This window comes from Scyliorhinus torazame, chromosome 7 (assembly GCF_047496885.1).
Source record: "Scyliorhinus torazame isolate Kashiwa2021f chromosome 7, sScyTor2.1, whole genome shotgun sequence".
NCBI classification, from domain to species: Eukaryota; Metazoa; Chordata; class Chondrichthyes; order Carcharhiniformes; family Scyliorhinidae; genus Scyliorhinus; species Scyliorhinus torazame.
Genome location: NC_092713.1, coordinates 16,014,793 through 16,027,521, shown reverse-complemented (window position 1 = coordinate 16,027,521; position 12,729 = coordinate 16,014,793).

The following is a 12,729-nucleotide window of genomic DNA, read 5'->3' as shown; positions in this document are numbered from 1 at the left end:
CCACCAGAACTGTGTTCCAAGGTTCTTCTCTTACACGTCCCAATTTACTGTATTCTCCCAATTCCGAGATCCACACTTTCTCCCCTTTCGTCGCGAGAACCATTGAATCCCTACAGTACAGGAGGGCATTCAGCCCATCGGGTTTGCACCAATCCTCTGCAAGATCAACCTATCTAGGCCCACTCCCCACCCTATCCCTGGAACCCTACCTAACCTACACATCTTTCAAAACTAAGGGGCAATTTAGCTTGGCCAATCCACATAACCTACACATCTTTGGATTGTGGGAGGAAACTGCAGGCATATACGGGGAGGAATTACAAACTCAACACAGTGGCCCAAGGCTGAAATTGGACCCAGGTCCCTGGCGCTGTGAGGCAGCAGTGCTAATCACTGTGCCACCGTGCCAACCCAGAAGACAGTGGCATAGTGGGATTGTCAGGGGACGAATAATCCAGAGAATGAGGGTAATGCTGGACCCGGGTTCGAATCCCATCATGGCAGATGGTGAATTTTGAATTCAATAAAAATCTGGAATTAAAAATCGAATTGTTGATTGGTGTAAAGCCCAATCTGGTTCACTAATGGCATTTAGGGAAGGAAATCTGCCGTCTTTAGCTGGTCTGGCCTGCATGTGACTCCAGACTCACAGCAATGTTTTTGACTCTTAACTGCCCTCTGCAAAGGCCTTCCAAGTCACTCAGTTTCGGGGCAAGTAGGGATGGGCAAAGAACACGCCCAGCACAGAGAACCCACATCCCATGAACTAATTTTTTTAAAAGATTCTCCGACCTCCCCCTCCCTCCCCCTCCCCCCCCCCCCCCCCCCCCGCCCCACCCCGCCGCCCTGCTGCCGGCTGCCGTATTCCCTGCTGCTGGTTTTCGGGCGGGGGCGGGGATCACGCCACGCCGGTCGGGGCCGTTGGCAGTGGGCCCCCCGGCAAATCTCCAGGCCCCGATGGGCCGAGCGGCAGTCCATTTCTGGCCAGTCCCGCCGGCGTGGGTTAGACATGGTTCCACACGGTGGGACCTGGCAGGTAAGTCGGCTGGTGTGGTCCTCGGGGGGGGGGGGGGGGGGGGAGGGATCCGACCCTGGGGAGAGCCCCACGGTGGCCTGGCCCGCGATCAGGGCCCACCGATCTGCGGGGGGGCCTGTGCCATTGTGGCACTCCTTCCTTCCGCGCCGGCCCCTATAGGGCTCCGCCATGACCGGCGCAAAGAAGACTACCCTCTGTGCATGCGCCAAAATACGCCGGCGTTTCTGCGCTGACTCACGCAGTCCCTTCACCGCTGGCTGGAACGGCGCCAACCCCACCGGCGTCCACCGAGCTCCCGAAAGTGTGGAGAATTCTGCACTTTCGGGCTGTGACGCCGGAGTGGTTTGCGCCGGTTTCGCCGCCGGCGTGGGGACTTGGAGAATCCCGCCTCTTGATCCATCAATACCACCCTCTTTGCACCTTTCAGTAACATGCCTTAAAGACGCAGCATCACACTCACTCCTATGGCAACAATAGAGGAGCTTGGGCCAAAATGTCATAGTAATTTGAGAGTGTACAAGAAAACCATTTAACATATCGAGTCCTCTGCAAAGCAACCCAGCCCCCAACACCCGCCCCCAGTCCTGCAGCCACGTAAGTATAATTCCCTCCAGTTTTCATCCAATTTTCTATTGAAATCTTGGATTCTCTTTGGTTTCACCATCCTCATACGCAGTAAGTCCCAGATCATCATAATTCACTGCGTATCAAGGTTTCCACTGACGACCCATTCTGAATTTCCTGCCCTAAACTTTAGGTGGAATTTACCTAACTCGCCCATGGTGGGTTTGGTGGTGGGTGTTTATGGTGAGCCTGGCAGGAGAAAAAGCATAACATTTAACCACCGTGTTGCGCCCGGTGTGGACCTGTGCGTATCGGCATGAATCTGTTCGCTATCTAACCGGCCAGCACCCGATGGCGAGTTCCGGATCTTGCCCAAATATGATGAGCATATCATTAGCCATTACTTGCATTAATTTGCATCTCGTTACCATGATTCAAGTTGAATGCAACGGCCTCCCGGAAATTGACCGGAGCCCCAATGAGAAATCACGCGGGCGTCGTTTAGTACTCTTTTTTTAAAACGTGAAGCTGCGCTGCTGTGCAGAGTAACCATTTCCATTTTCGGGCATGTAGCAAAGGGCACTGGAGCTACTGCCAGAAAGCAGTACTTGGGGGGTGAGGTACTTGGAGTACTTGGAGCAGTACTTGGAGCTACTTCGGGGGTGGGGGGTTGGGTTCCTCTCAGGGAGTTAGGCTTCGTCGGGAGGCTGAAGCATTCATGGTTACTGCCCATTGTTAGCGGCAAGACGCTGAAGGTGCAAGTCTGGCGAATCAGATGGTTAGACAACCAGTAATGGTGAGCAGCTCGTGGGGGATCATTTCCGGCACTAAGTGCCATTGTTGCTAACTTTCCGGTTGGTTCAATTGCTCTGTTTTATTACCTTTGCTCTCGAGTCGCCAGGTATCTTTATGATACCGCCACGAGGTTCAAGTCCAAGTAATGATCAATAACTCAATACACCGATTAGTAAAATTCAAATCAAAGCACATTTATTATACACAGTAATCGCTACTCATGCACAAATCCTACGTCTAAGCTATTTCTACAACTAACAGGCCTATACTTAACTTCGGACTAGCCCACCAGGTCAGGGGAACAAATGGCCTTTCGTTCAGGTTCTGAGTCTACGGGATTCGAAGTTGGTACGGATTGGTAGCTAGCAGCGCCTATCTCGTAGCGAGTGTTGAATTAAGACTTACTTCTTTCGGTAGTCACTGCACCGGTCACGGTCAATGTTGGTTCGTGTTGCTGGGTGACCCGGGCAGGACGAAGAGATGAAGAGATCGATTTGAACTTGGAGCTTAACTCTTATAGTCCCCAGGGGCTTCCGGACTTTCGGGGCGGACCCTGTACCTGGTTCTAGGTGATTGGACTTCGCTCCAATCGCTTGGTTCGATTTCTCCAATACTGGAGCGGTTCCCTGAACGATGGGCGGCCTTGAGGTGTTCGTTAACCTCTTTTGTGTTGGCTCCTGCTGGCGCCGGGGAGTCTGGCTTAGTTTTGTGTGTCCCAAATGTTGCTATTGTCCCCGGGGATTGCTCATCAGCATGTAGGTGGCTGCTACATTGTTATGCTGATGGTCGCTGGTATCGATGCTGTCTGGGCTTTTGCAGAGTTAAATACACAGCAAACCTGCACCTGCAGGTTTCTGTCTGTGTTGGCTGACTGTCCCATCAGCCTTTGCCGTTCGCCATTTTAAATTGGGAGTTGGCCAATTTAGGTGGCTACACCATTAAATACGGGCCGCGACCTCGCCAACACGGACATCGAGAAACACTGAGCTAATCGTGCCCAAAATGACACTCAGAAATGTTTCCGTTAAATCAGGTTGAAACCCGTTAGTGTGAAATCACACGGCAATTGACCCAATAGTGGGTTAATGGCAGGTCGCTCTTCCCACTGGCAGGTGGCACAAGCACCATTTGCATTCATTTGTATCTCCCGAATGTTTATTAAAACAGATGGCCACTGGAATCCCGTCAAGCCTTCGAATCTTGCATCACGCCAGCGGGAAGTCACGTCAGTGTCAAATCCAATTGTAAAAAGGCTGGTGTGCAAAAGTCGGCCCTTGGTTCACCAGAGACACTGAGGTGAGGGCAGAATGCAAAGCCCACCTGCCAGAGTGCTGCCCTGAAATTAGAGATAGGTGACAGTGCAGAAGTGCAGTGGCCATGCAGCAGGTGCAATTATTGGAAGCATGGAGTCCACCAGCTGCAGAGAGGGGCAATGGCTGTGTGAATGCAGTGTTTGTGGGGGAGGCTGGCGAATAACAGGAGGTATCTCTACCTGCACATCTCGAAGCTCCAGGTAAATTGGAGTGTTGAACCCCCTCCTGTAACAAAGGTGCACCCCAAACCTCTCCACTTCTCTTCCTTTGCTTCCTGCAAGATATTCCTTAAAACCGACCACTTTGATGAAACCTTTGGAACCTTACCTATTGTCATGGGAATGTCCCCTTAAGAAATGTTTTTTTTTTGTCTTATCACATGGCTTCAGTGATGTCATTGTGTGGGTGGAGCAGGGATGTGGCTCTGAGTTTTACTTTTGTTTTGGTTTGGGGCTTGTTTTGGTGGCTCTGAGTTCTTTGCTTTCGTTTTCACATTTGGCTGCTGGATTCAGACCGAGAAGTATCTTGGAGCGTCTCTCAAACTTCAGCTTAAAAGCTGTTTCCAGACCGCTTGATAACTTGAAAAAAACAATTGCTTTCTGGGAAGAATTCAAACCTGCTGTTTTGAAAAGGAAACAATAGTGTCAATACCAGGTCTTGAGTGCTGTGTACTGGACCACACCATGGTAAAGGGGTTCTGGTTTATGGGATCTTGTTATTAAATTGGAACAGCTAAGGGGGAAATTTATTAATGATTGTACATAGAGTGCTGTAGCTGTGCGGGGTATTTATGTTGGTAGTTGATAAAAATGCTTACTATGTTGTTATGGGCCAGGGTTTAGAGAACCCCAAAGTGTATTATGAGTTCACCTGACCCACAACTTTTAATAGATTGTGGTATGGGGAGCACACGGCCCACTCTACAGGTGTGGTAGAGCAGAAATGGAAAAGTATTTTTTAAAACAAAACAGTGTTTATTCTATGAACTCAAGTTAACCTTTTTAAAACATACAGTGAACATCTTAGTAACCATCAATTCAAATACAACCCCCAAAGAATACAACACCAAGTAATCCTTTAAGCTTTCCTTTTGACATCCATACGAATTAAATCACCTTCTACCAGAAGCACATCAGGTTAAAGTCACGACTGTTATTAGTTTTAAATCACCAGGATCGATTTACAGTCTTCAGCTAACAGAGGGAGACTCTAATAGACCTTCTGGCTGTGACTGCAGCTATCCAGCTCTGAAAACGAAACTAAAACACACCCTGCAGCAAACAGCCTAAAACGAAAGTAAAAAGCTGACAGACAGCCCAGCTCCACCCACTCTCTGACATCACGAAAGTAATAAACATCCATTTCTTAAAGGTACTCTCACTACAGATGTTTATATACCCACCCATTTATAAACACCCATTTCTTAAAGGTACTCTCGCATGACAGTGTGTGTTTATAAAATTGTTAACTGTAACCAAAATAAATGAACAAATGTAGGTCAAGTGAACTCCATGATATACTCTGGGGTTTTCTAAACCCTGGCCCATAATACGATTATCTATGTAACTTGGTGTCACATTTTGTTTTGTAAAGTTCATGTGAAGTGACTTGGGATGTTTTATAATGATAAAGTCACTATGTAAAGGTATCAGTACCAGGAAACCCAGGGCCAGATGTATGCTGGATACAGGAATTTTCCAGATTTGGGGTCCTGGGCAGACCATCCACAGCCATCCTGGTTGACATCCGTCAACGTCTGTTGGGAAGAGTTGAAAGGCCGCCTGACATAAACTTCACTGGCAAATGCTCAACCTCTGAAATTAAATTATACATGTAAGTCCACTTCTTGTCCACAGTATGTGTAATTTCAGCGAGGAGATAAGGAAGCAAGTGACCTGACACGTACGCTTTACTCTCTCCACACTCCGCCTCTACCAAAGACAGACTATGCAACATGAATGTAGCCAATGCTATTCGAAAGTGAAATTTTCATTTGCACAAAATACTAAAAACAAAACATTATTTTGAGGCTCCTTATAATCCCTGTACAGCCACCATAAGAATAAGAACTATTTCTAACCTCCTCATTGTAAATAGTACAGGACAAATAGCAGGGGAGCACTGTGACCCGAACATAACGGACAACAATGCCTGATGGGGATTGTAGTTTCCAGGGAAGGACCTGGGTTTGGTGTCCTGCTGGATTTTGGGACACCTAGAAAGGTGTCGTTTACACCTGCCAATGAAAGTGTTGTTGCCACATTGTTGCTCATGGGGACTGGCTGCGGCATTTCCCTCGCACAACGAGAGATGACACTTCAGAGGCACTTAATTGGTTGTAAATCGCTCTGGCCATCCTGAGCTTGTGAAAGGTGCAACATAAATACAAGTCTTTCTGTTTTCAGACAGCCTGTATGAGCTGAATAACAGAGTGCCGGCAATGACAGCTCAATTAACGATGGGGTGGGTCTATTATGAAGCTGGGTCAACTAATTAAACTGCAAATGTTGTGATAGACAAAATGGGTTAATGAAAGGGAGTCATGACTAACATAATGATGGATGTAGGTGAAGGTGATCCAACATATATTATGTATTCTGACTTTCAGCAAGGTGCAATGGAATGCTCACGGCAAAGGAAATGACTCCAGTGAGAAAGTGGGATTAAAGATTCATCTGACAATAGGGAACAGAGGGCGGTAGCCTTTTGCAGCTGAGTCCATGCAAAGTATTCCTCGTAAGCTTGAGAGGTTTAGTTGTTGTATTAAAACACTTCAGCGCCACCAAATTGACAGATGTCCGTTGGCACAAAAGTCTGACTGGAAGTAAAAGCAGCAATAACTGCTGATGGTCACAGACCTGTACGTAGGCTTTCCTTTTGACAATGAATGTGGATACTGCCCGGGGTTAAACATTTATTGGAGCTTTAACTCTGTGACATGGGTTCAAGATAAGCTGACGCTGAGGAGGCAAAATTACTCCAATTATTGCATACATATACCTCTACTGAAATGGATTTGAGCAGGGCAGCCCGGTGGCGCAGTAGTTAGCTCTGTTGCCTACGGCGCTGAGGACCCAGGTTCGATCCCCGCCCCAGGTCACTGTCTGTGTGGAGTTTGCACATTCTCCCTGTGTCTGCATGGGTTTCACTCCCACAACCCAAAGATGTGCAGGTTAGGTGGATTGACCACCCTAAATTGCCCCTTAATTAAAAAAAAAGAATGGATTTGAGCAGTTTCTGATAGTTGAGCTCAGAAACAAAAACCAACACTTGATACGTCAATCATGCTCGTGGTCAGAAACAACACATGATAGGTTAGCGGTAGATTTTTCTACAGGCGTTAGAATCATAGAATGACTATAACGCAGAAAGACGCCCTTCGACCCATCATGTGTGTGATAGTCCTCTGAAGGAACAATTCACATAGTGTCACACATCTGCCTTTTGCTCCTGTAGCCCTGCGTTAATGCCGGACCAGTCTAATCCCAGAGTGAATCCTAGTTTGATAGATCCAAACGTTCTTTTGAGGACCTGTATTAGAAGGTTACTGAACAAATTCACAGGAGTCTGCTGAAGAACTTTTAACGCAAATAATAAAATGTTTGTTCAACCAGAAATATGAACTATAAAGACAAAAAAGACTAGAAAGATCTCAATGCAAACGTAAAATTCAAATATATCACAGCAAATATCTTTACAGACACATACAAACTCAAAAAGATAATACAGTTTACCATATCTATCTTATACCCTAATATCCATGCTAAGTATGAGGAACATGAACAGGGGGCAGCAGTGAGAAGTGAATGAGGAGGATTCTGGGAGAAGTTGGCTCGCTCACCACAACGAAGAAGGGGATCAAGAAGGATTCTGTGTCAAAGAACGGTAAAATGCCAAACATGACATTGCTGTAGTGTTTTCCTCCCCTTGTCCTCCTGGAGACAAAGGAGAGAGAGAGAACGAGAGAGAGAGAGGGGCTATTAGATAATTGTTTGCAGCTTAGAAACAGCAGGACCTCAACAGTGTGCATCACCTTGACCAGTAAAGATGGTAGGGACTCAGTAAAAACTTATGTTGTGTGTGGCATGCAAGATGTGGGAGGCTTTGGATACACAAGACATCCAGGACAGTCACATCTACATCAGGTGCCCGAGGGAAGCAGTCCTTGAACAACATGTGGCTGATTTGGGTCAGCGACTCTCTTCACTGTGCACCTCCAAGAGGGTGAGATGTGGTGACCCTCAGGCTAAATCACCACCAGTCAGCTCTCAAAGGGGAGAGCAGCCTTTGGCCCTCTGGGACTGTGGCAACATTTACATTTATTTATTTGGATGAGGGATCCAATATTTCCAAGTTTGCCAATGACACGAAACTTGGTGAGATAGTGAATGATGAGGAGGATGTTAAGAGACTTCAAGGTGAGTTCGACAAGTCGAGTGAGTGGGCAAATGCAGTGTTACGTGGATAGATGTGAAGTTATCCACTTTGGATGGAGAAACAGAATGGCAGAGTATGATTCAAGTAGTGACAGATTGGGAAATGTTGGTGTACAAAGTTGTTATGTTTGGTTTACCTAAACTGGGATCTTTATTGAATTACACGTGGTAAGACAGCGATCTGTTACAGAGCAAGTTATCATGAACTTTCTTTGTACTCGTCTGGAACTGCACCTAGCGCGTCTGTTCACCTGTATGCCTCACTACCATCTCCTACAACCATCTGCTGATGGCCAATTGTGTCTCCACTTATATGGGAGTCCCTGGTCACATGATCATGGTCTTGAGACTGCATGGATTGGATTGGATTGGATTTGTTTATTGTCACATGTACCGAGGTACAGTGAAAAGTATTTTTCTGCGATCTGCTCAACAGATTATGAAGTACATGAAAATAAAATAAAGTAAAATACATAATAGGGCAACTCAAGGTACACAATGTAAATACATAGACACCGGCATCGGGTGAAGCATACAGGGGTGTAGTGTTAATCAGGTCAGTCCATAAGAGGGTCGTTTAGGAGTCTGGTAACAGCGGGGAAGAAGCTGTTTTTGAGTCTGTTCGTGCGTGTTCTCAGATTTTTGTATCTCCTGCCCGATGGAAGAAGTTGGAAGAGTGAGTAAGCCGGGTGGGAGGGATCTTTGATTATGCTGCCCGCTTTCCCCAGGCAGCGGGAGGTGTAGATGGGGTCAATAGATGGGAGGTAGGTTTGTGTGATGGACTGGGCTGTGTTTTCGACTCTCTGATGTTTCTTGCGGTCCTGGTCTGAGCAGTTGCCATACCAGGCTGTGATGCATCCCGATAGGATGCTTTCTATGATGCATCTGCACCGCCATCTACTGGTTGGAGGTCGCACACCTTCCACCTATGATATTGCTTACAGGCATACCACCACAAAAGTGACCTGGGTGTCCTTTCAATCACTGAAAGCAAGTGTGCAGCTATTGCAAGCAGTTAAAAAGGCAAATGGTACTTTGGGCTTCATTGCAAGCAGATTTGAGTACAGGAGCAAGGATGTCTTACTGGAGCTGTGCAGGGTCTTGGTGAGACCACACCAGGAGCATTGTGTGCAGTTTTGGTCTTCTACCTATGAAAGGATATGCGTGCCATAGAGGGAGTGAAGCAAAGACTAATTTCTGGTGTGACAGGATGTCATGTGAGGAGAAATTGGGTCGACTGGGCTTGTAAACACTGGAATTTAGACGAGTGAGAGGGAATATAATTGAAATGTATAAAATTCTGACAAAGTTGAGCAGCCTGCATGCAGGAATGATGTTTCCTTTGGCGGGGGTGCTGGTGCTGGATATTTGAAAGATTAGTAGTCACGTTGCGTTCCACATCGCCAGTTTTTGTCTGTGTACAGTAAAGGGTTAACATTTTATGGGCAGCACGGTAGCACAGCGGTTAGCACAATTGCTTCACTGCTCTAGGGTCCCAGGTTCGATTCCCGGCTTGGGTCACTGTCTGTGCGGGGTCTGCACGTTCTCCCCGTGTGTCTGCGTGCGTTTCCTCCGGGTGCTCCGGTTTCCTCCCACAGTCCAAAGATGTACAGGTTAGGTGGATTGGCCATGCTAAATTGCCCTTAGTGTGTCCAAAATTGCTCTTTGTGTCGGGTGGGGTTACTGGGTGATGGGGTGGAGGTGCGGGCTTAGGTGGGGTGCTCTTTCCAAGAGCCGGTGCAGACTCGATGGGCCGAATGGCCTCCTTCTGCACTGTAAATTCCATGATCTATCAGGAGTACCTGATTCTGACGTGACTACTGACGTAACCATGATACAATATCACATGACCAAGAGACTGGTATCTGTTGAGCAACAGATGCACAAACACATGTAGAGTTACTGAGATGTATATAGGTTTGTAAATAAGCAAGAATTGTTCTTACAACTGACAGTCTCTGGTAGCATTCTTTAGGGTAACAGGCGGACCCTATAATTAAATTTAGACCTAAAATCTTAACCCTATAAGCTCCTCATCTTCAAAATGTTAATGTTATTCATTGCTTTCCATCACCTTTTCAGGTGAAGTGTTCCGGATCCCGTTAACACTCTCTGATCTAGATCTTCTGACAATGGTTTTCGATCTACAATCCCCGGTTATTATCACCACAGGAATGAAAATTTCAATAAAAATCTTGATGACAGCTCCTCCAACGATGATACTTCACCCGAACAAAGGGAATTGGTGCTCAAGATGATGATATACCAAAAGGAGTTTAACATTGTGATCGGAGTGACATCAAGCAAAGTTTCCATGAGTGTCAGAGTTTAATCGCCGCAAAGCTCAAATTAGCCTCCTCCAGTCAATAATAATAAACTGGCCAATCACTGCGACCCCTAACATCCTGGAGGACCAAAAACTGAACAACTTGATCTGGATTACTCAGGAGGATGTCTGACATGACGATTTGTCCTTCATCAGACCTGAAGCATAAATCTCTTTTTTTCCCCCCCTCATTCTTCCTAACCCGCTGAGCGTTTCCCACATTTTCTGCTTTTCCTTTTTGGTTTTCCAGCAGCCGCACTATTTTGCTTTCGCTGAAATGTTTATTTATGGTGGTTTATGGCCCGAATTATTTTCACGGCTCGAAAGTGGAATTTGTTTTTCTGGCGTCCTTGGACAGCACAGAGAATGCCAGTGCCGGAGCTCACAGTGAAGGGAGTCCTCCATTTAATTTTCCAGCAGCTCTCCACCGGCCCATTGGAGAAGCTTCAGGTTGTCCTGGGAGCCTCAAACATTCCTGGCAACTCGAACTAAGCAAAGTCTGGAATCAAGGCCAGCGCCCATTTGAATGTACAGAGCAGACTCACGTGTGTGCAACTGATAAATCTTCAGAGACTAGATTCAGCGGTTACAGGCTGTTACAAAATGATAGAATGCTGGCCCCTTTAAGGGGTGAATGGCCGATAGGGTCGCATGATCTCCGGAAACCAACCAGGGTCCAGAGTGGGGGTTCACTCGAGCAAGTGTGGGCTTCTGCCTCCTTATCCAAATCCAAATCCAATCCAGATCGATTCCAGATGTTGATTGGCAATCACAAAGCTGCAAGGCTCTGCAAGGTGCAGTATGTTGTAAATAAACATCAATTGTTTCACACCTAGCTGGTGAGCCAAAGGAATTATATTGGCGACGAGGATAAAGCAGAGGACTGTGAGTACAGAACGCGTTGAGGTCAAAGTCAGGTTGCAAAGCAGAAGTGCACGGCAGGGGAAATACCTCTCTTCAGTCGATTAGATCCCTTTGATGCCTCCATTGATTGAGGATTGGACACGGTATATAGAACGTCCACATCACGGCACGGTAGCACAGTGGTTAGCATTATCGCTTCACAGCTCCAGGGTCCCAGGTTCGATTCCCGGCTTGGGTCACTGTCTGTGTGGAGTCTGCACGTTCTCCCCGTGTGTGCGTGGGTTTCCTCCGGGTGCTCCAGTTTCCTCCCACAGTCCAAAGACGTGCAGGTTAGGTGGATTGGCCATGATAAATTGCCCTTCGTGCCCACAGGGGTTGGGTGGGGTTCCTGGGTTACGGGTATGGGGCGGTGTTGTGGGCTTAGGTAGGGTGCTCTTTCCAAGGGCCGGTGCAGGCTCGATGGGCCGAATGGCCTCCTTCTGCACTGTAAATTCTATGTTCTATCATTATTTTTTGGTGAATGGAATAGAGGAGGAGGGGTTGAAGAAGGTAATCCTTTTAAGCATGTGCGGGACCCAGGCCTCCAGACGTATCCGCAGCCTTACATCCCAGAACGTGCCCGATTCCAGTTCATTCACGGAGATAGTGGACTTGGTGAAGGCTCACTATCATCAAAGGCCCTCTGCCATCCTGCAGCGTTTTAAATTTAATCAATGGAGAGAGCCCCAGGATAGCCCATTGCAAACTACGTTACGAAGTTAAGGCAGATTGCGGAGCACTGCGACTTTGTGGCCACCCTGAACGATATGCTGACAGATTGCTTATCTTGTGGAGTCAATAATGAGGCTTTTCAGAGATGGTTGTTAGCAGAGACCGACTCTAATTTAAAAAGGGTGTTAGAGATAGCAATAGCGATGGAGAGCACTGAGAAGGGTGCACGGGAGCATGCAGAGTGGTGGCGTGGTTAACCAGTTAGGGCAGGAAGCTGCAGGCAGCAGTGGCACCAAAAGTGAAGACACTAGTTTTAAATGGGACGCAAATTTAGCAGCAAGCAGAGTCGAAAGGTTTTGGAGAGTGAATTCTGCACCAAGGATTGAAGCAGAGTGTGACTGGTCCATGGATAATCTCTCCCCAGAAGCTTGCAGACTTAAGGAAGCAGAATGCCCCAGGAAGGGGCACTCGAGGCACCAGTGTAAGAGCAAGCTAATGCAGTAACACATCGAAAGTACACAAGTAAAAGATTTCTCCCCCAATGATATGAATGTTCGTTCATTGAAAGCCACATCCGCGACCCTAATCTTCTTCTTCGACAATCACTCGCTAACGAGTATGATCGTCCACCGAAGAAACTCCGTGTTGCTAGTCATGGTTTCTCTGGAATATGAGTGTAAGCTA